General features: G+C 42.2%; 1 protein-coding gene across 3 annotated transcripts in view; it reads left to right on the forward strand.

Moving 5' to 3' along the window:
• Positions 1-2,190: 2,190 nt before the first annotated feature.
• The window catches only part of PPP2R5E (protein phosphatase 2 regulatory subunit B'epsilon), a 203,081-nt gene continuing 178,553 nt past the window's right edge, over positions 2,191-26,718 (forward strand). The window contains exon 1 of one of the 3 annotated variants that reach the window (XM_077464362.1): positions 2,191-2,608. The gene's annotated coding sequence lies outside the window, so the exon portion shown is untranslated. The remainder of the gene's footprint in view (positions 2,609-26,718) is intronic. The other 2 variants (XM_077464361.1, XM_077464360.1) reach the window with 2 other exon arrangements.

The raw sequence follows: 26,718 nt of genomic DNA on the forward strand, positions 1-26,718 counted from the left end.
TAAAATGGGAAAAAAATCTAATTTCCATCAATTTAGGCCAATATGTATTCTGCTACATCGTTTTGGTAAAAAAAAATCCCAATAAGCGTATATTGAATGGTTTCTGCAAAAGTTATAGCGTCTACAAATTATGGGATATATTTATGGAATTTTTTTTTTTTTTTTTTTACTAGTAACGGTGGTGATCAGTGACTTATAACAGGACTACGACATTGTGGTGGACAAATCGGACACAAAGTGACACCTTTTGGGGACCAATGACACTAATACAGTAATCAGTGCTAAAAACATGCACTGTCGCTGTACTAGTGACGCTGGCTGGGAAGGGGTTAACATCAGGGACAATCAAAGGGTTAAATGTGTGCCTAGGGCAGTGATGGTGAACCTTGGCACCCCAGATGTTTTGGAACTACATTTCTCATGATGCTCAGCTACACTGAAGGGTGCATGAGCATCATGGGAAATGTAGTTCTAAAACATCTGGGGTTGCCAAGGTTCAGCATCACTGGCCTAGGGATTACTTACTAACTGTGGGGGAGGTGCTTGCACTATGGGAAGGCAGAGATCCGTGTTCCTGCTTTGTATGAACACAGGATCACAACCTTCCCTTCTCACATAACGGCGATCTGCTATGTTTACATAGGCAGACTGCCGTTGTGCCTGTGTCTGATCACAGCAGGTCGCGTGCACGCTCCAGACCAGGTACACGATTCTGCACAGAAGAGCTGCCTTGCCGTTGTGTGTGTGTGTGTGTATATATATATATATATATATATAGTATACGGTCAGCAATCGGTTAATACGTAAATAATTTTTTACGCATGTGTAATATGCAGCCTATCCTTGGGGTTTTTATGCCAGGAATATCTGGTATTCATACATCAGTACTGTGTTCAAGCCAAGGTAGGTTTTTTACCCTGAAGGACACCTAAGAACGCGGTGCTTTTCTGCAGCAATAAATCGCACTGCAATGGCATCATGAGAAGCCTGTCGCCCAAAAAGCACCCCCAGAACTTTTTCTGGGTGACAAGCTTCACGTGATGCAGTTTGCTGCGATTTATCGAGGCAGAAGCCGCACCACATTTTTAGGTGCCACTAACATGAATGGCATCTGAAAATCGCGTTGTGCGATTTGTCCTTTCACCAGTGGTTTGAAATTGCAGACAGAATTGCACCAATTTGCCTGCGATTCAAATTGCCAAGCTGTGACTGCAGCCTATATGAGCATACGCACGTAATACTACTGACCCATAAAGCAGATTTTTTTTTTTTTTTAACTAAGGCTCCGTTCATACATGGGTGATTTGAACCGCGGGTGGAATTGCCACAAAACGCGGGGCCTGTCTGCAATGCCATTATTTCCTAATGGCACCCAAAAACCTGGCGTAATTCTGCCGCAATCGTCTTGTGACAAAAAAAGTTCCAGAACTGCATTTGGGTGACACGTGTCTCACAACAATTTCGGGAAAATCGCACCACGTTTGGGGTGCCACTAAGAAATAATGGCATTGCAAATGCATCCCGCGTTTTGCTACGATTCACAACGCAAACGGAGCCTGACCTATACACAGTGCAGGTTTGCACATCTGTGTGTACAGGCCTATTAAAAACAATGGGCTGCGTTTAGAACAGAAACATTTTATATATATATATATATATATATATAATGCTCACAAATGTAGTGTTTTTAGGCTTCTGTGTGCAAAAGCCCCCACGTGGCCCTCCCCACTGTAAACAAATGGTCACCTGGGCACGCTGCAACTTGTAGTCTTCCAGCCTAAAAGGTGTGTAAACTAGGGCAATAGTGGAGCTGTGCCACCCAGCAACCAATCAGCTGCCTTCTGCTATTCGAAAACTGAAACCTGATTGGTTGCTATGAGCAACAGCTGCCCTTGTCACACGCCGCTCCCCACATGCTCGGTTCACCTCAGACACATTACAGGTTGCTCCTCACTTAAGTCCCGGCACACTGTACACCTCCCCACCCCGCCGGTGAAAACACCCCGTCCCCGCACAACAGCTGGGGGGAGCCCTTTCCCGCCCTTCCCCCCTCCTTTAGTCCATACGGGTATTTCCCTCAGCGACCAATCCCAGCGTTCTGCGCGCTCACACTACCCTGCTAGGTTCGGGGCCCTCGCCTCTCCAGCGCTGCGCGCCGCAGCCAATCAGCGCGCTCCTCCTTTTTGAACCTGCCCGTTCGTCAGCGCAGAGGTGGGCGCGTCCGGCGAGCGGTCAGGTTAGGTTGAGTTTGTGTTCTGTATGTGTGTGTGCCATGGACTCAGCCCAGCACTGATATTGACAATAGAGAGGAAGCTGACTAGAAGGGGGCACACACCGCTAAGCGAGCCGCACACAGACTCACACCGCCCCCCTCCCATCCTCCGATGCCTCACTGTCTCCCGGGGACAGACCAAGACTCAGGCCGCTGAGGGAATGTCACTCCTATTGTCAGGGATTGCCGAGGAGGATTAGCCCGGGCTTCGCAGGAAACCAAAGCTGCTGGGGGAGACGCGCTGTGCCGACTGAGGCCTACACTGTGAGCTGAGCCTGCCAGAGGCAAGGGAGAGCCCCGGCACCACCATCTCTAATCCCTATCCAGAGCTCCAAGGTAATCCAGGTCCCCCCTCCTCCTCCTTCCTCCATCATCACCCTGTGTGTGGGGTGGGCACAGACCACTGCCCTTCCCCCTTCCTCACCCCCCCCCCCCCCTTATGTGTACATGGAACACTCCACTCTCTCCTCTCTGTCTATTCTATCCTACATTCTATCTATGGAGGTCCCATCACCCCAATCTAAGGAGGATCCACATCATAACACACCCCCCCCCCTACTCCTCATCATTATGTCTCCGTACAGTCTCACTCCTCCTGCTGCACTCTCCATAACACTGCTGGCCATCAGTGGCCTGTGTACCCCAGGGGTGCACCCCTCATGTCTCCAGGAAAGTTTTCGCATGTCATCTAATTGTAAATAGATCTGAGTGTACATGTCTCACCCATCATTCAGCCTTCCTAGAGTCTCACTAATCCCGTTGCACTCTCTATAACACCGCTGGTCACCAGCGGCCTGTGTACCCCAGGGGTACGTCTCTTGGGTCTCAAGGAAAGTTTTAGCATGTGGTCTCATTATAAACAGATGTGAGTGTAGAAGTGTCACCTTTCGTCATCATGTGGTCTTCCTAGAGTCTCACTAATCCTGGTCACCAGAGGTCTCATGTCTCAGGTAAACAGATCTGAGTGTACAAGTCTCGCCCATCTCCGCCATCATAAAGCCTTCCTAGAGTCTCGCTCCTCCTGCTGCACTCTCCATAACACCGCTGGTCACCAGTGGCCTGTGCACTCCAGGGGTACGTCTCTTGGGTCTCGGGTAAAGTTTTAGCACGTGGTCTCATTATAAACAGATGTGAATGTAGAAGTGTCACCTCACCCATTACTTGGGGCAGGCCTCCCAAAGAAAGGGGTGGGCCAGTGAGTACCCCAGTCCCTGTCAGAACCCTTGGACCCCAGGGGGATCAGGGCAGGTCTTCCTCTCTGGTGGAGGATCATGTGTACACCCTGTGCACATTTTATGCCTATTTTATTTCACATGTTTTTGATGACACCGCGGGACGTGGTCTCAATCCTCCTGCTGCACTCTAACATAGCTGTCTATCGGTGCCCTGTGTACCCCAGGGGTACATCTCGGGTTACGTTTTTAGCACACAATCTTATTGTAAACTGATCTGAGTGTGGAAGTGTCACCTCAATCATAAGTCTGTTTTCATCGAGTCTCACTTCTCCTGTGTCAGTCCCAGTAACGTACCCGGCATTAATGGTACATGTACCCCTGGGGTACCTCTGTCTCTGAAGCCTCCAGTCAAGTTTCAAGACACAATTTCATTGTAAACATATGAGTGTACACGTGTAACCACCCCAGCCAGCCATCATTCTGTCTTTCTAGAGTCTCACTCCTCCTGCTGCAGTCTCTGTAAAATAGCTGGCAATCAGTAGCCTGTGTACCCCAGGGGTACATCTCTGATGTCTCAGGTAAAGTTTTGGCACGTGTCACCCCAGTCATCATTCAGTCTTCCTATGGCAGTGATGGTGAACCTTGGCACCCCAGAAGTTTTAGAACTACATTTCCCATGATGCTCATGCACTCTGCAGTGCAGATGAGCATCATGGGAAATGTAGTTCTAAAACATCTGGAGTGCCAAGGCTCGCCATCACTGCCCTAGGGTCTTAAGCCCCATACACACTACCAGTTTTTGTGCTGAGTTTTCCCTTCAGATTTACCAAAACCATATAATATGAGGTCAAACCTCAGGAGTTTCAATGTGTATGTAATCAGGCAGGCCCTTACACTACATGGTTTTGGTAAATCTGAAGGAAAAACTGATAGTGTGTATGGGGCTTTACTCTTAATTCATTCCTTTTTAATATACCCTGCCACCAGTGCTCTATGTACCCCTGGGGTACTTCCGTCTCTGAAGTCTCCAGTAAAGTTTTGGCACATAATCTCGTTGTAAACACATATGAGTGTATAAATGTCGGCTGTCCACAGATGTGCTCCTATGTACTCTCATCTCTTCTATTCCTTTATTATGTGCCTCTTATAGGTTTCTATATTATGTGATTCAATTCGCCCATTGGGATAGACTGATGAGGCTGCAAGGGTCACTACTAGTCATCATAGTTCTGCCCACTTCTAGAGTCTCACTCCCGCTGCTTCAGTCCAGGTAGCATTCCTGGCCGCCCGTGGTATGTGTACCCCAGGGGTACCTCCTGTCTCTGAAGTCTCCAGTCATGTTTTCAGCATATGATCTCATTGTAAACACATCTGAGTGTAGAAGGGTAACCTATCCAGGGATGTGGTTTTTTATATTGCTTTGTACTCTTATCTCCCCTGATTTTATAGGTTTATATGATATATAAACACAGATCGCCGGACAGACCATATTATGTGATATTAAGTCACACATTGGGATGGATTGATGAGTGGAAGGATCACCACTCTTAGGCCTCGTGCACATGGCTTTCAGGAGAAAATCCGCGTTTTAAACTCACCTCAGCTTCATTTTTTTGGGAAGTTTATTTCATTGGCTAGAATTTTAATTTATTCTGGCCACTGAAATAAATGCTGAAGTGCTAAATGTGCCTAGCATTTATGTGCGTATTTCAATTTTATTTTTTTTGTGTGTGTGTGTGGTCAGAAGAACTGCTCTTGACCACGATTTTAGGGCATCCAGACAACAGCCCATAAACTGCTAAAACATCCACATCCGCATAGACACATAGGATAACATGCAGGGGCATTTAAAGGCTGGTAAAAGAACGCCCAAACTCACAAAAAACGTGAAAATAACAGTAGCAGTGTGCATGAGGCTTTATAACCCACTAGTCATAATTCTACCTCCTTTTAGCCCTTGTACACACGGTCGGACGTTATGCCAACCAAATCCATTGAATTTTGTCAGACGGATTGTGTCCGAAACTGTTGCATACACACGGTCGGACCAAGTTGTCGGAAAATCCGATCTTTCAGAACGTGATGACGTAATTTTGTTACGATGGGACTACGTTCAGGCTAGTAGCCAATAGCTTTGATGTAGGAATTTGATCTGAGCATGCGTGGCACTTGGTCCGATCAAAATTCTCTACACATGATCGGAGTATGTCCGACCGGACCAGTTTGTCGGAAAATATTTCAAACAAGTTGGAAAATTGGGTCCGACTGATATTCCGACGGAAACAGTCCGATGCATACCACACACAGTCGGATTATCCGACATAACGGTCCGATAAGACACATTCCGACGGAATCTCCGACCCTGTGTACGAGGGCTTAGAGTTTCATGTCTCCTGCTTCAAGAGGTTGTAAACTAGGGCTGCAACTAACGATTATTTTCATAATCGATTAGTTTGCCGATTGTTTTGATCGGTTAATAACCTTTATAAAAAAAAAAAGTGTGTCAAATTGACGTTCATTTTTAACCACAGTGATGGGAAAACTTTCAGACAGTGGATGTGGTTTTCGTTCAGAAATTATTCATTTTAAAAACCGAATGTTAAAAACAAGTGAAAATTTCAAACAAAATTCTTTCATTCAGCGAATGTACAAAGATTTTTCGTCAGAATATTCTCATCTGAAAATTGATCCATGTGGTCAGCACAAGGCTCGGTACACACCTATGCAGTTTGCTTTTGATCTGTTTCTGCAGTGCTTTTTGCTGTGCGTTTTTGATTTTTGCACACACGATTTTACTGCAATTTGCATTTTTTTTGGGCAGATTAAAAAACACAAATTGCTGCAAAAATGCATTACATGCTTTTCTGCAGCTTCTTCATTGAAGTATATTGAACCAACAAAGCACCATTTTGCGTTAAAAGACCCTGACCCTTTCAGATGTGAACGTGTCCCATAGGAAACCATGTAAACGAACTGTAGTGTATTTCTGCAAAAAGCACCAATAAACACAAGAGATGTGAACCAGGTCTAAGGTGTTTAGTAACATAATTAGTCATTTTATAGTAGTATAAAGTAGACAATTACTACTATAAGGGGTTAATTTTTTTACTGTAGAACAGTGAGTAATATTTACAGTAGCGATTATTTGCTTTTTTTTTTTTGTACTATAAATGGCTCAGTTTTTTTTTTAACCCCATTATGTTACTGGCGATTAATCGATTATGAAAATAGTATGTAATTTCATAATCTATTGGTTGTTTCAGCCCTATTGTAAACTCTGGGGGAGGGGGGGGACCCCTGTAAGGCAGGCCATACACAGGTCGAATGTCGAAATAATTTTCTTTAGAAAATCTTATCTAAGTGTTTTCGTTCGTATTTCGCACCATTAGTGGGCTGCAGCAATAGCCGATTTTCATAAGGCCTTCGAATTTGAGTAATTGGACATGTTGGAAATTTTTTGGAAAATTAACGATTTTCTAATCACTGATGCGAGAAACGTAATCGAAAAAGAAATACGCATGTGCAAGAAAACAGAATTCCCGGAAAGAAAAGATTCCCAGCCGTGAAAATTATTTTCTGTGGCAACAGGAAGTGAAATTGAAGGCTTGGTTGGCCACATTTGGAAATCACTAGTGGCATCATCGGATCACAAAACGCACAAATCTTCTGTTTTTCAAAAGAAAATTCTTTCGAAATTAAACTGTATGGCCAGTCTAAGACAAAGGCGTATTGAGCTAGTATGCAACACATACTAGCTCGTTATGAAATGCTTACCTTAGAACGCAGCTGTTCCTGGGTTTGCGATCTCCAGCATTGAGATTGACCGGAGCCGCAATGACATCACTACCACTCATGCGCCGCTGTTCAATGTAAATATCTCCTAAACGGTACATGTTAAATTTTTACACTAGCTATATACACTATAGAGGTTATCCTTATTGTAGGTACATGTCAGCAGAAGTTGTTTACTTCCTTTTACTTTGTATCATAGCTAGCCTTCAGAGGTCGGTGTACCCCAGGGGTACGTGTCTCAGGTAAAGTTTCAGCATGCAATCTCATTGTAAACACGAGTGTAGTAGTGTAACCTATCCAGAGGTGTGTTTTATATTTATATGTACTCTTATCTTCTCTTCGATTTTATTTATTACAGGTACTTATATAGCGCTATCAATTTACGCAGCACTTTACGTTTACAGTGTACATTCACATCAGTCCCTACCTTCAAGGAGTTTACAATTTAAGATCCCTAACTCGCATCCATACATAAACATACTGGGGATGGATTAGACAGGAGCCAATTACACTGCCTGCATGTCCTTGGAGTGTGGGAGGAAATACTCGGAGGAAACCCATAGATTTTACAAATCACACATTAGGATGGATTGATGAGGCTACAAGGGTCACTACCCTAATAGCTTGTCATAATTCTACCCCCCCCCCCCCAGTCTCACTACTCATGCTTCACTCTCTGTAACATAGTTGGCCATCAGACATCAGAGCTCTGTGTACCCCAGGGGTATATCTGTCTGAGGTCTTCAGTAAAGTTTTTGTACTTGATCTCATTTTGTAAACCGATATGAGTGTAGATATGTGAACGTTAAATACACTATATTACCAAAAGTATTGGGGCACCCGCCTTTACACGCACATGATCTTTAATGGCATCCCAATCTGTCCGTAGGGTTCAGTATTGAGTTGGCCAACCCTTTGCCACTATAATGGCTTCAACTCTTCTGGGAAGGCTGTCCACAAGGTTTAGGAGTGTGTCTATGGGAATGTTTGATCATTCTTCCAGAGGCACATTTGTGAGGTCAGGCACTGGTGTTGGATGAGAAGGCCTGGCTCACAGTCTCTGCTCTAATTCATCCCAAATGTGTTGAGGTCAGGACTCTGTGCAGGCCAGTCAGGTTCCTCCACCCCAAACACGCTCATCCATGTCTTTATGGACTTTGCTGTGTGCACTGGTCCAAATCATTTGGTGGAGGGGGGATTATGGTGAGGGGTTGTTTTTCAGGGGTTGGGCTTGGCCCCTTAGTTCCAGTGAAGGGAACTCCTTAAGGCGTTGGCATACCAACTAAAGTTTTTTGGCATGTGATGCCATTGTAAACAGATCTGAGTATACATGTGTAAACTATGCAGAGGTGCATTTATATTTGTAAGTCCATTATCGCTTATTGTATAGAGGAAAAAAAATAATTATATTTTCATATTCACATCCACATCAGTCTCTGCTCTCAAGGAGCTTACAATCTAAGGTCCCTGACTCACATTTATACTAGGGCCAATTTAGAAAGGAGCCAATTAATCTACCAGCGTGTCTTTGGAGTACCCGCAGGAAACTCGTGCAGGCAACACGAGAGTATGCAAACTCCAGACATGTAGTGCTGTGGTTGGGTTTTGAACCAAGTACTGCTAGGCGGAAGTGCTAACAACTTCGCCACTGTGATGCCCAAAATATCTACCGGAGACAAGACACCCATTGGGATAGATTGATGAGGCTGAAGGGGTCACTACCTCCATAATTCTGCCCCCCCCCCCCATGTCTGTGGGTTGAATCGGACATTGGCTTTCTAATCTATATATCTATATAATACTCCTAGTCATTCTGCCTTGTTAGTCTCACTCCTCTTGTTTCACGCACTGTAGCATAGCTGGCCATCAGTGGTACAGTTATGCCAGAGGTTCATCTGTCTCTAAAGTCTGCAGTCAAGTTTTAGCCCATGATCACATTGTAAACCATACTGAGTGTAGAGGTCTAAATTATCCACTTAACAACCACCCCATAGCAGATTTACTGCTTCTGGGTGGCCATTCTGTGCAGAATCGTGTGTGATCCTGCACTTCTGCCTAGGGTGCGGGCCACTTCTGCTGTGATTAGTCGCAGCAGACGCAGATGGGTGGGTGCCAGCCATTGGATGTTTGCCAGCCCCCACCGATCGTTAGAAAAACACACAGGACAGAGCTTGGCCTATGTAAACAATGCAGAGGTCCATTCTGACAGCGGGGATGTGATCCATCAGATCCCCTAGTAAAAAACACTGGCTAGGCACACGTTTAACCCTTTGATCACCCCTGATGTTTAACCCCTTCCCAGCCAGTGTCAGTACAGTGACGGAGCATATTTTTAGCACTGATTACTGTGTAAGTGTCACTGGTTCCCAAAGTGTCAGATGTTCAATTTGTCCGCTGCAATATCACACTCCTGCTATAAGTCGCTCATTGCCATCATAACTGGTATAAAAAATAAAAGATTTCATTATATATCCTATAGTTTGTAGATGCTATAACTTTTGTGTATATGTAGCAGGATAAAAAATAAAAAATTATATATAGCAGAAAATAAAAAAAATTGTTGTTTTAGTCTTATTTTGTTTATAGCCCAAACACTAAAAAAATATTTATTATATTTGGGTACAGCGTTGCACGACCACACAATTTTTCAGTTAAAGTAATGCAGTACCGTATCGCAGAAAATGGCCTGGTCATGGGGTGGCGGCATCCTTTGGAGATCAAGTGGTTAAAGCAAAACTACACGGCATCTGAGCACAAAAAAACAAAAAATGCTATTTGATTAATTTTTAATATTCAAAGCAAGCTCCCCCATCTATCAGTGTCTCCCATGTTTTATTTTGCTGAGAAATCACTTTGAAAACCTCCTCCTAGCAATTCTGGCCGTGGCCATCTTGAATAAGGGCAAATGATTCATGTAGCTTTTACTTTGTTGAACCCATCTGCCCTTAGCTCAGGCATGCTTACAGGAGGGCGCGCTTAGCTGAGAAAACCCCTCCTCCACTCCTGAAGACTATGACATCATTTGCCTAGGCTAGAGACAAGGAAGTAACTGAACAAATGGGGGAGACAAAAAAGTTTAAAACAAGTAAATGATATACCTTCATATCTATTTACTAATCCTAGCAGCACACGGATTAAAAAGCATCCATGTTGATTCAGGGAGTGAAGTTCCACTTTAACCACTTCCAGCTTAAGGCCGTCATGATGTCCTTGACTTTCAGTGGGAATATCGGAATCATGCCTGCAGCTACAGGCGTCATTCATATATCCTCGTTTTCAGCCGCCTGTTCTGTGCACCATAAATAAGAATGATCATAGTGGCAGTTCTGCTTCTCCGGGCTGTCCCATGCCATTGGGGACCTGGAGGAAGAATTCTTACTTTTGTTTTTTAAAACGCCGTCCCACCCACGTAAGTTAAAGCCATTCAAACCACACATATGAGGCGTCGCCCGCAGCGTGCCCTAGAGTACGAGCAACAATTCTATCACTAGATTTCCTCTAAGTCTAAACTGAGAACATTCCTTGAGTGTGCAAAATTTTAAAGCGTGACATGTTGGCTATCTATTTACTCGGTGTAACGTTTACTTTTCACCTTATAAAAAAAAATTGGGCTAACTTTACTGTCCCCCCCCCCCCCCCCCCCCAAAAAAAAAAAAAACGCATTTGAAAAATTGTTGCGCAAATACCACGTGGGATAAAAAGTTGCAACGACTGGCGTTTTATTCCTTAGGGTGTCTAATAAAAAAAATTGTTAGATGGTTCTGAGTACTGTATTTATTGGCGTACCCCAAGTTTAGGAGGGAATTTAAAAGAGAAATTTTAGAAGGAAAGTTTAAGGAAAAAAAAACTTACATTTAAATGCCCTTCGATGCAGCCTTGTTGGTGTCATTTGCTGCCTTGCATTGCAGCCTTGTCCTTCTGTTTGCTGTTTAAAAATGGCGCCGCCGAGATACAGAGCAGATTTCCTGTGTATGTCGGCGGCGCTCGGTAGTTCTTGGCCGTTCTCATCGGCTTTCGGGTATTTTTGGCGGTTCTCTGCTTTCCGAAAGCCGCTGAGTGCAGCCGAGAATGGCCGAAAATACCCGGAAGTGGCAGAAAGTGTGACAAACAGCGGGGATCGGCGTATAACACGCACCCTCGATTTACCCCTGATTTTGGGGGGAAAATGCGTGTTATACGCCGATTAAATAAGGTAATTTTCTAGTAAAAATATGATGCTTTGTTTTTACATGTAGGAGAGGTGTGCCAGAATAGCAGAATAGGCCCGGTATGGAAGTGGTTAAAGGATGTGTTTATATGCGTTAAAAAAAAAAAAATTATATATAGTATATAAAATCTCATGAGAATACAGATGTCTGAATACAGGACACAAATAATCTTATACAAAATAATACTGCATATTTCTTTATAGTTCATATAGGAAATAAAATGTACAGTATGTATGTATAACAAGTCCAAAAACTGAATCTTTTTATTTTATTTTTTTATTTACCTCTTTTCCTATTAACTTTTTTGGCTAATTCTTGGTATTATATGCACATAAGCTTGATTTGTAATGTGGATATCATTCATTGATGTACTTTTTAATGTGACGTATTTAGGATTTTGTTTTTATTTATATTGGGCTTATAGGGGTATGCACACTAGGGCCCCTTTCACAGAACCGGACTGATAGGGTTCGTCTGTCATTTTTTCAAGCGGACAAAATTGGACCATCAGTAGCACTCTATAGAGCAGCGTATGTCCTGGCGGCTGGCATCAATTCCGATCCAGGTCACCAAAAACATGATGGATGGGGATCTGTCCCCATCCACTGATCAGAGGACAGTCTCATGCAAATGGACAGGTTCCATCCAACTGCCAATAGACTAGATTGGGCTGTGTCTGTCTGCTCACTGTGTCACTGTGTGTAACATTGCTGTCCATCAGTGGTGCTTGTACATCTCCCATGCCTCCTTGGTAATGTGTTTTCACATGATCTTCTTGTAAACAGATCTGAGTATAGATATGTCATTTGTCCATATTTAACATATCCACCACAAACACCAACATTAGAGGTGATGTATATTTACAAAGCTATGGCACGCTGGTACTAGTATTTCAGCATTTCTTCTCCCTCATGCCCCAAACCTAAAAACATACCAGTATGCCGCTTTGCCTATACAGTCTGCCCATCTGCAGTACATTTCAGGCAGTCCACAAGTGGTTAAAAGGGAAGTAAACCCTGACAGGTTTTACTTCCTCTGTTTCCCTGCAAAGGTAAAGCATAATGGGCTATTCTACATCGCATAATAGCCCATTATGTGTCACTTACTTGAAACCAAAGCCTGCGATGTTCCAGCTGGTTGGGAGCGGCCATCTTCAGCCCTCTTCCTTCCGGGGCCGCGAACTCCGGCTCTGTGACTGGCCAGAGTTGCATGACTTCGCTCTCGCGCATGCACGCGGTAGCCGCCAGTCACGGCATGACCCCAGCTAGAAATGGCACAGCGTGTCCTTTTCTAAAGTGCGCACGTGCCTAAGAACTTTGTGTGGGGAATTGTAAATGTCTCCTAAATTGTGTAGGCTTAGGAGATATTTCCAGCACCTAAAAGTAAGCCTTAATCTAGGCTTGATGAAAAGAGAAGATAGGATTGCGCTATGGCTAGTGAATAGTAAATGTTACAAAGGTAGAAGCTGCCTCTACCATATTTTGCCAACCAATTTGGATGGAATGTGTAAAAGAAGCAATAGGTAAACGTGGTGCTAAACCTTATATAAATCCCCAAAAATCATTTTCTATCTAAAATATGAGACATCTATTTATTTCTCCAGGATATGCCGTCTTTCACAAAATTAAAAGAAATTTAATTAAAAAAAATAGTTATAAATTTTATTTTATTTTTTTGCAAATATGGCATTGGACCCCCTGTTATGTTTTACTCCAAACTAAGGCCAACCTCAGGGTTTGCGGTGTTAAAAAATAAATCTACAATAATTAAATATTGTGGTGTGCTTTTGTAGAGTGATGATAATAATGGAAAAAATATGTTGAAGTTAAAGACAAAATTCAGTGTTGGACCCTCTGTGCGGTGATGGGTCTTCAAAAACGTTCCCAAAAATATGACCAAACTGCACCCGGGGGGCAGGGGGGGGGGGGGCGTGGAAGCTTTTGGCAAATAACAATATTAAAGAGGAAGTAAACCCTGATGGGTTTACTTCCTCTTTGATTCCCTGGTAAAGAATAATGGACTACTATGCATCGCATAGTAGTCCATTATGTGTCACTTACCTGACACAGGAGACAGCAAAGTCACCGCTGTCCCCTTGCGTACGGAGCATCCATCTTCTTGGTGGGTCTTGCTGCTCCGGCGCTGTCATTTGACGGAGCTGCGATGACGTCACTCCCGTGCTTGCGCACGGAGCCGCCACTCGCGGCACATCACCGTTAATAGCGGCACACTCAGCACATGCGCTGTAGACAGCGGTGACTGTCTTTTTGCAAATATCTCCTAAACCGTCTAGGTTTAGGAGATATTTCTTGGACCTACAGGTAAGCCTTAATCTAGGATTACATGTAGGTCAAAGTGGTTTGTAAGGGTTTACAACCACTTTAAATATGTATCTAAATTAATAGTCCAAAGACCTGATGAAAGTGACTCGTGCTCAATTTAACGAATAATATGACTGCTTCTTAAAGGCTGAAAAATTTCCCGGTGTGTTTTTTTTTTTTTTTTTTTTTTTTCGTGCAAAGTGATGGTTTTGCACTCATCAGATACCCTGCTCCTGCAGGGGTGAATATGCCTTCACAATGTGAGCCCCTGTGTCGCTTTGTGGTATCTCCCTGGGACCTTCGTTTTTTTTTTTTTTTTTTTTTTTTTTTTCAGCATGGATTAATCCTTTCATTCAGCTGTTCCAGTGACCATCGGAGGTAGGGTGAACGTGGAGGGCGGCCTGTGCACGGATCTAGCTGGAAGAGATGTTCGCTCCTCCGCAGACTGCCCCACAATCTAAATCTAGGCTTACCTGTAGGTGAAAGCGGTTGTACTATCACTTTAAAGCTGACAAATCCCGGTTAAGTTATGCTTTTTGTTTCAAGAGTTTGTAGAGCAATCATTTGTCAGAACATTCTTTTGTGACATTGCCGAGTTAATTTCTTTCAAAAGCCCTTAAAGGGTATTACAAATAGCAATGAGCTCAGGAGTGTTCGCAAGTCCACGCGTCGGCACCCGCCAGGAAGCTGACGCTCCGCATTGCTAATCGCAGGCAGTGAGACCTTTCCCAATCTGTGCAGTCGCGGATCGGGAAATGTCTCTCTGCCTGTGATTATTGGTGCAGAGCGTCGGCTTCCTGGTGGGCACATGGACTTGCAAAAAACGCCTGAGCTCATCCTTAATTACAAATTAATCAGTACAATTCAAAATTCACCACATTCATAGCTTAAAATGTATTTGTTTGAAAAAAGGTTTTCATTCTACTGCTTTCAAATTTCCTTGGCTCTACAGCTGAAATGAATGTTGGTTTGACCCCATTAACCATTTGAAAAATGAACAAGTGTTCCAAAAACCTTTTTTTAACCAAAATTCCTCTTGTGTACAGCAAGTTTTAGCTCTTGTACACACGGTCGGAGATTCCGACGGAATGTGTCCTATCGGACCGTTTTGTCGGACATTCCGACTGTGTGTGGTCTGCATCGGACGGTTTCCATCGGAATATCCGACGGACCAACTTTTCCAACTTGCCGGTAAAATTTTCTGACAAAATGCTCCGATCGGACATACTCCGATCATGTGTAGCCTACTCCAACGAACAAAGTGCCACGCATGCTCAGATCAAATTCCTAGACCAAAGCTATTGGCTACTAGCCTGAACGTAGTCCCGTTGTAACAAAATAACGTCATCACGTTATGTACAATCGGATTTTCCGACAACTTAGTCCGACCGTGTGTATGCAACATGACGGATTTGGTTGTCGGAATCTCCGACTGTGTGTACAAGGGCTAAGTCTCATCCCCCAGTTTGCTTTTGATAGGAAATCCTTTTCTTTGCCCCTATAATATCACCAAGAGGGCCATCCAGCACCACTTTGTTCAGACGTAGGGTGCCGTTTTGAACTAGATGATCTCCTCCCGATCAGCACTGAAGCTGTGATAACCCTAAACCTCCTCCTTCGCATATGTACTACTGTCGTGGCTGCCAAGGGTAACAACACTGGTGTGATTTCATTGCTTGCCCTGCAGTTTTTTCCACCCACTGCTGGAAAAGCCCAAGGACTGAAAGCATCGCCGCATATTAAAGTGTTACTAAATCCACAACTGTAAAATCAGTCTGTATATGCAGTAAAGCATGCTTGTTCTACTCACTGTGGAACCTATGGGGTGAATCCTTTGCATAATGCAAAAAAAATTGGTTTGTTCCTGTCATCCCTGATTTTCCTCTTCTTCCATTGTCCCCAATCTATCTACTGATAGTAGAGAGCCTTGGGGGCAATCTGCACATTTGTGTTGTGCGTTTTTTTGTGCATGTGATCAGGACAGGGCCAATCGGCCCTCTCCAGACAGAGGGACAGAGGTGAATGAAAACTCCTACAAGCTTTAACCAGACACTGCTATTGAGAAAAGGTGTTTAGCAGTTTGTTTACTAAAATAATTGTATTTCCTCGTTTTGTGTACTGTTGGAGACCAGATATAGTGAATACAGGGTCCTGTGTTTAGTAAAACTTTAAAATAAATAAATAAAACACTATGCCGTCATACTACACCATAGCTGGCGGGGAAGATGACGTATACTATATGTGTGTGGCTCTTGGGAAAAGTACAGTGCTCCCTCCTATAACATTAGGGGTGGCTCATTCTATTAACTGCTCCCGTAATGTTCGTGAGACAAGACAGACCCATATAAAACTGCCCATTTTTCCAGCAGGCTTCTGTTCTCTCAAATATGGCTGTCATGTATGTTACCAGAAGAGAGGCATGGTTGTGATCCAATCAGCATAGGGTGCTGCCATGGTGTGTTTTTATTTAATTTTTTTGTTTTGGGTGATCTAACCCTTTTTAAGCAAGGCATGTGATTTTTGGTAAATGTAATATGTCACGGGGGTGAGGGGCTGTAGCTTTTGATAGGTGCCCACTTACTTCCACTCAGTTCACCTAGGCTAGGCGATCCAAGCTGCAAGGAGCCACAGCCTGCTTCCCTTAGTAAACATGCCGGAGACCCAAAGACCAGCAACAGATCTCAGTATTTGTAGTTGGGCAAGAGTAAGGGATTAAATGAAAATAACATGCCTTTAGGTGTAAGCTGTAAATATGCACTTGTCAAGTATTGTTGCTGTTAAGTTGTACAAATCCAGGTGTAAGCACTGGCCATTCTTCATTTTAATAACTGAGAAAAAATGCTCCATTAAAGTACCCAGTTGTGAAAATAGGATACCCCGGTGGTGTCTTCGGCAGGTGCGGTTACATACACATCGGCAGCAGTGGCAGCCATTCATTTCTACTAATCTGACAGCCGCCACTGTTTGCCCATTTTGTATGCATTCAATTAATGGCTACGGTAAAAATCTACCGATTCTCACCAGTAGCTGCCCCCATAATGTGGCCGTGTAATTGTAGACTTAAATATACCACTCCTTTTTTAGGAGGATAGTTACATTCTAATGGTACCTGTGTTTGTATTTAGACTTGGCCCTATTTGGTGATGTTATAAACTGTGAAGGCTGCCTTTCTTTTTAGAACTCTTGTTTGATACATTAATATTTAATTTCCAATAGAAATGAACACTGTAGTGTGAACAAAGGTTCATAATTAATATTTATAAATTGCCACGTTGCTTTTCCATAGTTGGGTGTCTGTAAACTAGCAATAGTAACTCTGTAGTTTTCTTGCATGCGCTTGATTCCATCTTCCTTTATGCTTTTAAAATTATGTGTATGTGTGTGTGTGTATGTGTGTGTATGTGTGTGTATGTATATGTATATGTATATATGTATATATATGTATATATGTATATGTATATATATATATATATATATATATATATATATATATATATATATATATATATATATATATATATATATATATATATATATATATAACCAATCTGGGGTCCCACCGATGGTGCTGGTAGCTCCTCCGAACAGGGAAGAGGACTCCACTGACGGCCACCGTTTTAAAAGTGATCTCGCAGCGATTCAGCCACAGAGACCACTTTTATGTGAAAGAGGATCCCATGGTTATGGCAGCTAGCTGCAGCCATAACAATATTCCTCTTCAAATTGCTGATGTATGTTGTCATGAGCCGGTCGTGAAGTGGTTAAAGAAAATAAAAATTAAAGCCTGTTTTGCCGATTTTTTATTTTTTATTTTTTCCAGATAGAAATGTAATATATGACGTATGACAGACTCCCTTGTCATAGGCAGGTGGCCTTATAAAAGCTCCCTCCGCTTGCTGTCACTTGTGCTGGCCATACAAAAACCATGTCTTCCTTCAAAAAATGCTTCATTCTAAGAATGGTCGTTCTATTTTATTATCGTTGGTGGTGGTCAAATTAACGTTCGTTTTCGACCACAGTGAGGGGAAAATTTGAAGGAACAGAATAGAAAACTTCTTGGTCAAAGGAATTTCCAGATGGTGTATTTGGTTTTTGTTTAGAAATGTAATTTTAAAACTGAATGTTGAAAGCAAGTGACATTTTCAAATGACTTTCTTTCAGCGAATGTACAAAGATTTTTTTTCGTATGAACATTCTCGTCCAAAAATCGGTACGTGTATGACTCGCATAAGGCTCGGTTCACACCTATGCAGTTTGCTTTTGATCTGTTTCTGCAGTGCTTTTTAATGTGCGCCTTGCATTTTTGCTGCAATTTGTGCATTACATGCTTTTCTGCAGCTTCTCCGTTTAAAGTCTATTGAACCAAACAAGCAAAAAAAACAGTTTTGTGTTGCAAAAAAGTCCCGAACCTTTTCTACATACACAGCGGCTGAAAAAAGTGCAGATGTGAACGTGTCCCATAGGATGAATGGACTGTAGAGTGTTTCTGCAAAAAGCACCAAAAACACATACGTGTGACCCAGGCATAATGGCCTATACACACGATCTGAAAATCTGACGAAAAATACCGCCTTTGACGCGAATGGACAATAATTGGATCGTTGGTACAGAGCTTTCGAGAGCCGATCACAACAGTTTATCTGATATTATTAGATCGGACAAGCACAATTATTTTTTTTTTTTTTTAAAAGAACAGTGTAAAAACAGAACAAAAAGTAAAATGAATAAGAAAAAATGATGGCTGCAGAGTAGCGCCCGCATATGTGAACAATGTTCAGACCACACTTGAGGTATCGCTGCGATTGTTAGAGCGAGAGCAATAATTCTAGCCCTAGTCCTCATTTGTAACTCAAAACATACAACCCATAGAATTTTTTTAAACATTGCCTATAGAGATTTTTAAGGGTAAAAATTTGTCGCCATTCCACGAGCGGGCACAATTTTTAAGCGCGTCATGTTGGTTATCAATTTACTTGGCGCAACATCATCTTTCACAGTTGGGCTAACTTTACTGTTTTTTAGCAGCATTGGTGGGTACTTATGGGTGGCACTGATAGGTGCCATTTCTGGGCATTCGTTTATCAGTTACTTATGGTGCCAGTCAGACGCGAGTGAGGAACAAGCGATCATCAGACACAGCTGATAATGGGTTAAAGAGGCTCTTTACCAAGATTGGTAGAGCTCTGTGTCAGACTGACACACCGCTCCACTGATCGCCACAATGCGCACCCTCACAGGTGTGCATTGCGGGTGTTATCCTGAAGGACGTCGTATGACGCCCAGTCAGGATAACTGAACCACCGCTCGGCTGTCATTTTGCTATAGGCCGGCCGGGAAGTGGTTAAACAACAAACATGTTATACTTACCTGCTCTGTGTAATGGTTTTGCACACAGCAGCCCTGATTCTCCTCTTCTGGGGTCCCCCACCGACGCTTTGGGCTCCTCCTGCCTTCAGAGTGCCTCACTCATTCCCTGCCAGGGCTGCATGTCGCATGAGGCATTGCTCTTCGCACATTCACAAGTTCTCAGGCACTCACTGACATGTATGGATGGTGTGCTTCACTGTATTTCTGGACATGTAAACAAATAATGCATTCTGTATGCAGTCCAACTAATCGGCTTAATGATTAATCGATTATGAAAATAGCTGAGAGCTATTTTCATAATGGATTCTTTTCAGCCCTAAACTTGTTGTAGGCATTTGTTTGCAGGTGTTCCCTGAAATCTGAAAGTTATTACAAGTTTACCTCCTGTGCTAGAAAGGTTTCAGAGAGGCTTGCATATAGAGCAACTATTTGCATGCTCTATTCCTTTATATAGGGGTGTGTGTGTGTGTGTGTGTGTGTGTGTGTGTGTGTGTGTGTAACTTGTTTGCAAATTGTAGACTTCCACTTGTTAAAAAAAACTACAGGTCCCAGCATCCCTTCCTTATAGCAGCTCAGGTTCTGCAGGGCTGAAATTTCCCACGGATGCACAATAGCGTGTTTACTGTGTTACTATTTAAAGCGGAGGTCCCCCCTAAAATAAAAAATTACATTCATATTCTCAAAAAAATACATACACACATATATATATATATATATATATATATATATATATATATATATATATATATATATATATATATATATATATATATATATATATATATATATATATATATATATATATATATATATATATATATATATATTATATATTTTTACTTGCCAGAAACCCCTGTTGCTAGGCAGTCTTCCTAATCTGCCTCTTCCTATGCCATGGCGCTGTTCCTTTACTTCCTCCTCTTCGGTGAACTGCCCCGTTTTTGTCTTCTGTTACATGTGTGCGCATCCCAGAAATCAACAGGGCTATTCACAAAGTGCCGCGCGACTCGCACATGCGCAGTAGGAAACGGGCAGTGAAGCCGCAAGGCTCTACTGCCTGTTTACCTTCGTTAAGGTGACTGCACTGGATCCGATGGATGGACCAGCCTGGGGGGGCGGGGGGGCGACATTGTGGGCTCCCTGGACAGGTAAGTGTCCTTATTAAGTCAGTGGCTACAGTGTTTGTAGCTGCTGACTTTAAAAAAAATCAAATAATTGCATCTGGAACACCGCTTTAAGTGTTTGAATATGCATGCTTGCATGTGTCTTAACATTGATTGCATTGACCGTGTCGCTGTGTAAGGTGGACGTTCGGTAGAATTTATATTTCCATTTAGTTGCACAGGTTATTTCGGGTTGGAGTTATTTGCTTGTTCTGCACTGTCAGTTTTTTTTCTTCCAACTAGATGTAAGCACATGATTCCTCCGGTAGGCTAGTCCTCCTGCATACTTCACATAGATGTGTGGCAGGCATTTCAATCTGCCATTACAGGAAAATCATGTTTGTCTCCATCTGTTTAGCATGAACTGTATGCGCTTGAATGAAGTACTTGCACGTGTTTGTTTGTATTTTCTAATGTATGTTTTAGTGGTAGCTTGTTGTTATAATAGTGTTTTTATATTTGTCATGCTCACCAGGTAGGAATTTGTTAAGGAACCATGATGCTAAGTGACTTAAAGAGGCCTCAATAATTGATAAGCAAGGTGATAGAAAGTGTTACTAAATATATACTAAAGAAGTGTGTGTAGACCCGTCACACGCACACGGTGATCCTGCAGTTTGAAGTGACGTAGCAGCTCCCCGTTCTCTGCTATTCCGGTTTGCTGTGCTGCAGTGGGAGACATTGCCACTATTCCAAGATAAATAAACCCAGCAGAGATTTGCTGGGCTCCTTCTGTTCTCCATGCAAAGCTTCAGCAAGCTAATGATGTCCTTCCACATGATTAGTGGTCAGGATACTGCAGACATGAGAGGTAATGATTATTAATATTTGATTTAACTCCCGTTTAGTTTTCGTTGTCCAAAATAATCAGTGCATCTACTTTTCAGAGGTAGCATGGTGGTAGATGTGTTTTGTTAGTATTTGCTTTAGTTGTTTGAAATGGCATTGATTCTTTCACATATTAGGGGGAGGCTGTTCTAAAAACCGCAATGGGGTTGATTTACTAAAGGCAAATCCACTTTGCACTACAAGTGCACTTGGAAGTGCAGTCGCTGTAGATCTGAGGGGGACACGCAAGGAAAATAAACAGCTTTTTTGCTTGTACATGATTGGAAGATAGTCAGCAGAGCTTCCACTCGTTTCGGATCTTCCCCCTCAGATCTACAGCGAGTGCACTTGCAGTGCAAAGTGGATTTGCCTTTAGTAAATCGGCCCCATTGTGGCTTAGGTTATCAATGTATACCTGTACTGCAAGACATACAAGGGCTGCCAATACTAACCTTTCCACTTGAAAAGGCCAGCTGTTTGGCTGTCACGCTGCACTTATTCATTTGCAAGTCATCTGAAACAAGTATGTAGATGAGGAATTGAACTCCCTGGCTGCATGATTGTTCTGAGTAAGTGGCGCTAAAAATTCTAAAGAAAGAGATGGGTAGGTGAGTGGCATCTGCAAGAAGGTTTGCGTATTCTTTAATCGTCAGATTGGAGAGATGTTGGGGGGGAGGAGGCTGTTGAAGCTTCAAATGAGCACTAACACAGACAGCGGGCATCATTCGGTGCTGAACTTAATAAAAGTTCCTTCATATTGGCACTGCCTTTTAACCACTTCAGCCCCGGAAGATTTGGGTGCTCAATGACCAGAGTATTTTTTGCGATACGGCAGTGTGCGCCGCTTAAACTGACAATTGCGAGGTCATGCAACGCTGTACCAAGACAAAATTGATGTCCTTTTTATCCCCCCCCCCCCCCCCCCCCCACAAATAGAGCTTTCTTTTGGTGGTATTTGATCACCTCTGCGTTTTTTATCTTTTGCACTATAAACAAAAAAAGCAATAATTTAGAAAAAATAAAAACATTATTTTGTACTTTTTGCTATAATAAATATACCCAATCTTTCTTTAAAAAATAAAAACTAATTATTATTTTTTTTATTTTTTTATTCTCAGTTTAGACCAATATGTGTTCTTATATTTTTGGTAATAAAAATCACAATAAGCATATATTGATTGGTTTGCACAAAAGTTAAAGCGTCTACAAAATAGGGGATAGATTTGTCATATTTTTTTTTTTTTTTACTAGTAATGTCGGCGATCTGTGATGTTTGTTTATCATGACTGTGGACACATCGAACGCTTTTGACACATTTATGGGTCAATTGATAATTATACAGCGATCAGTGCTATAAAAATGCACTGATTACTGTATAAATGTCACTGGCAGGGAAGGAGTTAATGCTAGGGGCCAATCAAGGGGTTAACTGTGTTCCCTGACTGTGTGTTCTAACTGTAGGGGGAGGGGACTGACTAGAGGGAATGACAGATCGTGCTTCCTAGTTATTAAGAAGTTTATGATCTCTCTCTTCTCTCCACACACAATGGGGATTTGTGTGTTTACACACACGGTCATCGCAACCGTCGGCCACGAGCATCGGCGCCTCCGCAGTTCAGTGGCCGCATGCCTGCAATCCTGCCGACGTATAGCTATGATGGCTCGTGCGAACGTGCTGACCTGCCGCAGTATGACGGCGGCTGGTCAGCAAGCGGTTAAAACATGTTAGTTAAAGCTGAACTCCAGAGGAAAGATGAATCCTCTTTTTAAAATGGAGCATCCCTCCCCCTACACCAGTGCTCGACAAAACCCGGTCGCCAGGTCGCATTGGCGACTAGAATCAGCGACCTTGCACCTGGGGCAGCATAGCTGGGGGTATCCCGTCTCCGTGGACCCCCCCGCGCGATCGCGTCGGGCCGCAGGCGGCCGGTAATTGAGCCCCGGCTTTGAGGCCTTCTGTGATCCTATGGTTCCTTCTGGAATCTGGCGCCCTCTTGTGGTGGCCGTTGGAATTACAACCAACAATGCTAATGGGCCAGTCTTTCTCCATCCCTTTACTTAGAACCCCTAAACAAAAAAAAAAAAAATATATATATATATATATATATATATATATATATATATATATATATATATATATATATATATATATATATATATATATATATATATATATATATATATATATAATTTTTTTTTTTTTTTTTTTTTTTTATTATTTATTCTAACACCCTAGAGAGTAAAATGGTGGTCGTTGCAATACTGTCTGTCACACCATATTTGCACAGCGGACTTACAAGCGCACTTTTTTTGGGGAAAAATTTTTTATTTAATAAAAAAAAAAAGACAACAGTAAAGTTAGCCCAATTTTTTTTTTTTTTTATATTGTGAAAGATAATGTTACGCCGAGTAAATCGATACCCAACATGTCACGCTTCAAAATTGCGCCCGCTCGTGGAATGGCGACAAACTTTTACCCTTTAAAATCTCCATAGGCGACGTTTAAAAAATTCTTCAGGTTGCATGTTTTGAGTTACAGAGGACGTCTGGGGCTAGAATTATTGCTCTTACTCTACCGATCGCAGCGATACCTCACATGTGTGGTTTGAACACCGCTTTCATATATGCGTTCGCTTCTGCACGCAAGCTTGGCAAGACAGGGCGCATTTAAAACAATTTTTTTTTCTTATTTTAACTTTTATTTTTATTTTTTTCACTGTTCTTTTAAAAAAAAAAAAATGTGTGTCACTTTTATTCCTATTACAAGGAATGTAAAAATCCCTTGTAATAGAAAAAAGCATGACAGGTCCTCTTTTATATATGAGATCTGGGGTCAGAGAGACCTCACATCTCATATTTACACTAAAATGCAATTTAAAAATGTCCCTCTAAGAGCTATGGGCAATGACTTGGAGATATGTGGGGGGCTGGGGGCTATCTTCCCCTCACTCGTCTCCATGTCAGGCCAGGGACAGGTCCAGATCGCCGTCACGGACCCGGCTCCTAACTTTTTTAGCTAGATTCCAAGCAAATTTGTCAACCCCTGCCCTACACTGTATGAATGAATGAAATACTTGTATAGCGCACAATGCGAACTGAATCGCCTCTAGGCGCTGTGGCGAGCTTTGATCATCTGCTAAGAGGAAGGTCTAGAGTTTTTTTTTTTTTTCCTAAAAGCCAGGTGATTTTCTTCCAGGCGGATGTTGATTGGTAAGGGTTAATTGCATATGTATGCCTAGGGGACCAATAAAAAGGACTTTTACTTAAGGTGGCCATACAGCAGGGCCGGCTGGCTTTCAATTCATATACAGTCAGGCTGTTTGTACCTCAAATGTGTTGATGGGGGAATTGGACCAAACTAATGCTGGAAATATACTAATCATTTTTCTTTTTCCCCAGTTGAATGGAAATGATTAGTGTATGGCCAGCTTTAGTTAATCCCTTGGTCCTGCATGCTGCCTCTACTCTGTGGGGCGTAGGAGGACTTTTTAGAAACATTATATGGTTGGGTAATACTGAATATTACTGCTGTGGATTGATGTGTTTTATTGAAAAGACAATGCGTAGTCCATCCTTTGAAAAAAAGTAAAGTGTTAGTAAACTCACAACGGTAAAATCTGTCTGTACATGCATTAAAGCATGCTTGTCATACTCGCTGTGGAACCTAAGGGGTTAATCCTCTGCATTGTGTAAAAAGGGTGTTTGAGCCTTTCTTCTGATCCTCCCCTTCTTCCGCTGTCCCCAATCCATCTCCAGATAAAAAGGAGCAGGGTGGATTTTATTGAAATCGCGTGTTAAATCGCTAGTAAAAAGGCTTCATTTAAATGAACTCAATTTAAATCATAATTTAAAGAGCAACTGTCATCTCTGTCCTGCAGCGGCGTCTCCTCTGACCTGCTGTTTACTCACCGACAGTCCCATTCACTTTGATGAGGTGGCTGTTGATACAACAAGGTGAGGGACATGGTGGCAGCAGGTGAGTGGATGCCCGCTAACAGGTGCTGCCATGATGGATCTGAAATGATAGGTGCTCTTTAAATGTGAGGACTTTTTCTCTTGCTGGTAGTTAGAATCTTTAATATTTGCAAACAAAATGAAGGTTTCCTATTTAGAATAATAAGCTGTCGTGTTAGTAAAACAGCGATCAGAACCAATTCAATCATATAGTCTGTAGTGTACATAGATTTACAAAAAAAGTGATAAAGGAATATTCCTGAACTTTGTTTTATCTCACGGTTACTGTGACGTTGTGTGATTGCATCAATGCAGTGCATGTTATCTCAGCTTGCAGAGCTTGGATTCATTGACTGAGTTTACCAAAATTGTAACTATTGCATATATACAGTACAGCCTTGTGCTATATAACTAAACTCCATTTAATGCTGAATAAACTAAAGTATTAACATGTCTTAAATAGAAATCTTTAGATGGATAAAATGCTTTTGTAGTAAAAAAAAAAAAAAAAAAAAAAATCTAAAAGATTTATATTTAAGATACATTAATACTTTAGTTTATACAGCATGAATATGAGCTTAGTTATGTAGTTTGAAAAAAAAAAGATTTATTTATTTTAGTGTGTCTATATACACTTTGGGACAGAGTGGATATAGACACACAATCTGCACATGCTCAGTTTGCATCAATTCTTCTAGGTATACGTGCACACAATATTTGAAGTAACTCAGCTTGTAGGATGTTTCAAACATCTTGGAAAACTAACCACAGATATTTTTGTGGATGTAGGCTGCCTCAAATCATTGGGTCTCTTCATGTAATCCCAGACACTCAATGTTGCGATCAGGGCTCTGTGGGGGCCAAACCATCACTTCCAGAATTTTTCTTTACACTGAAGATAGTTCCTAATGACCTTGGTTTGTATGTTTGCTTGGGGTTGTCCTGCTACAGAATAACTTTGGAGCCAATCACACGCCTCCCTGATGGTATGACATGTTGGATAGGCATTATGCTGTATTTCTCAGCATTGAGGACACCATTGACCCTGACCAAATCTCAAACTCCATTTGCAGAAATGCAGCCCCAAACTTGCTAGGAACCTCCACCATTCTTCACTGTTTCCTGCAGACACTGATTACTGTACCGCTCTCCAGCCGTCCAGCAAATAAACTGCTTCCTATTACAGCCGAATATTTTATATTTTGACTCGTCCGTCCAGAACACCTGCTGCCATTTTTTTTGACACCCCATTTCCTATGTTTTCATGCATAGTTAAGTCGCTTAGCCTTGTTTCCACATTGGGGCTATGGCTTTATGACCACAATTCTTCCATGAAATTCATTGGGCAGTAAATAGGTGTACCTGGGCCCTACTGCTTTCCACCGTTCTGTGCTGATGGCACTGCTGGACATGGAAGGGAAGCATGATTTGTTTTGCTGCATTAGGTCTCCTTGGCTGACCAGTGCGTCTGCAGTCCTTTATGTTGCCTGTTTTTTCTTTTTTTTTTTTTTTTTTTCTTTTGTGCTTCTTCAAAAGGGATTGACATCGGGAAGGTACAGAACGTACCAAGAAATCCCATTTCCTGATTGTGCGATTGGCTCTCTGCCTTTCTTAGAAGCCTCCTTTTGATTCTCATTT

Source organism: Lithobates pipiens, unplaced genomic scaffold (assembly GCF_037356315.1).
Source record: "Lithobates pipiens isolate NorthernLeopardFrog02 unplaced genomic scaffold, aLitPip1_a1.2 Scaffold_30, whole genome shotgun sequence".
Taxonomy (NCBI): Eukaryota; Metazoa; Chordata; class Amphibia; order Anura; family Ranidae; genus Lithobates; species Lithobates pipiens.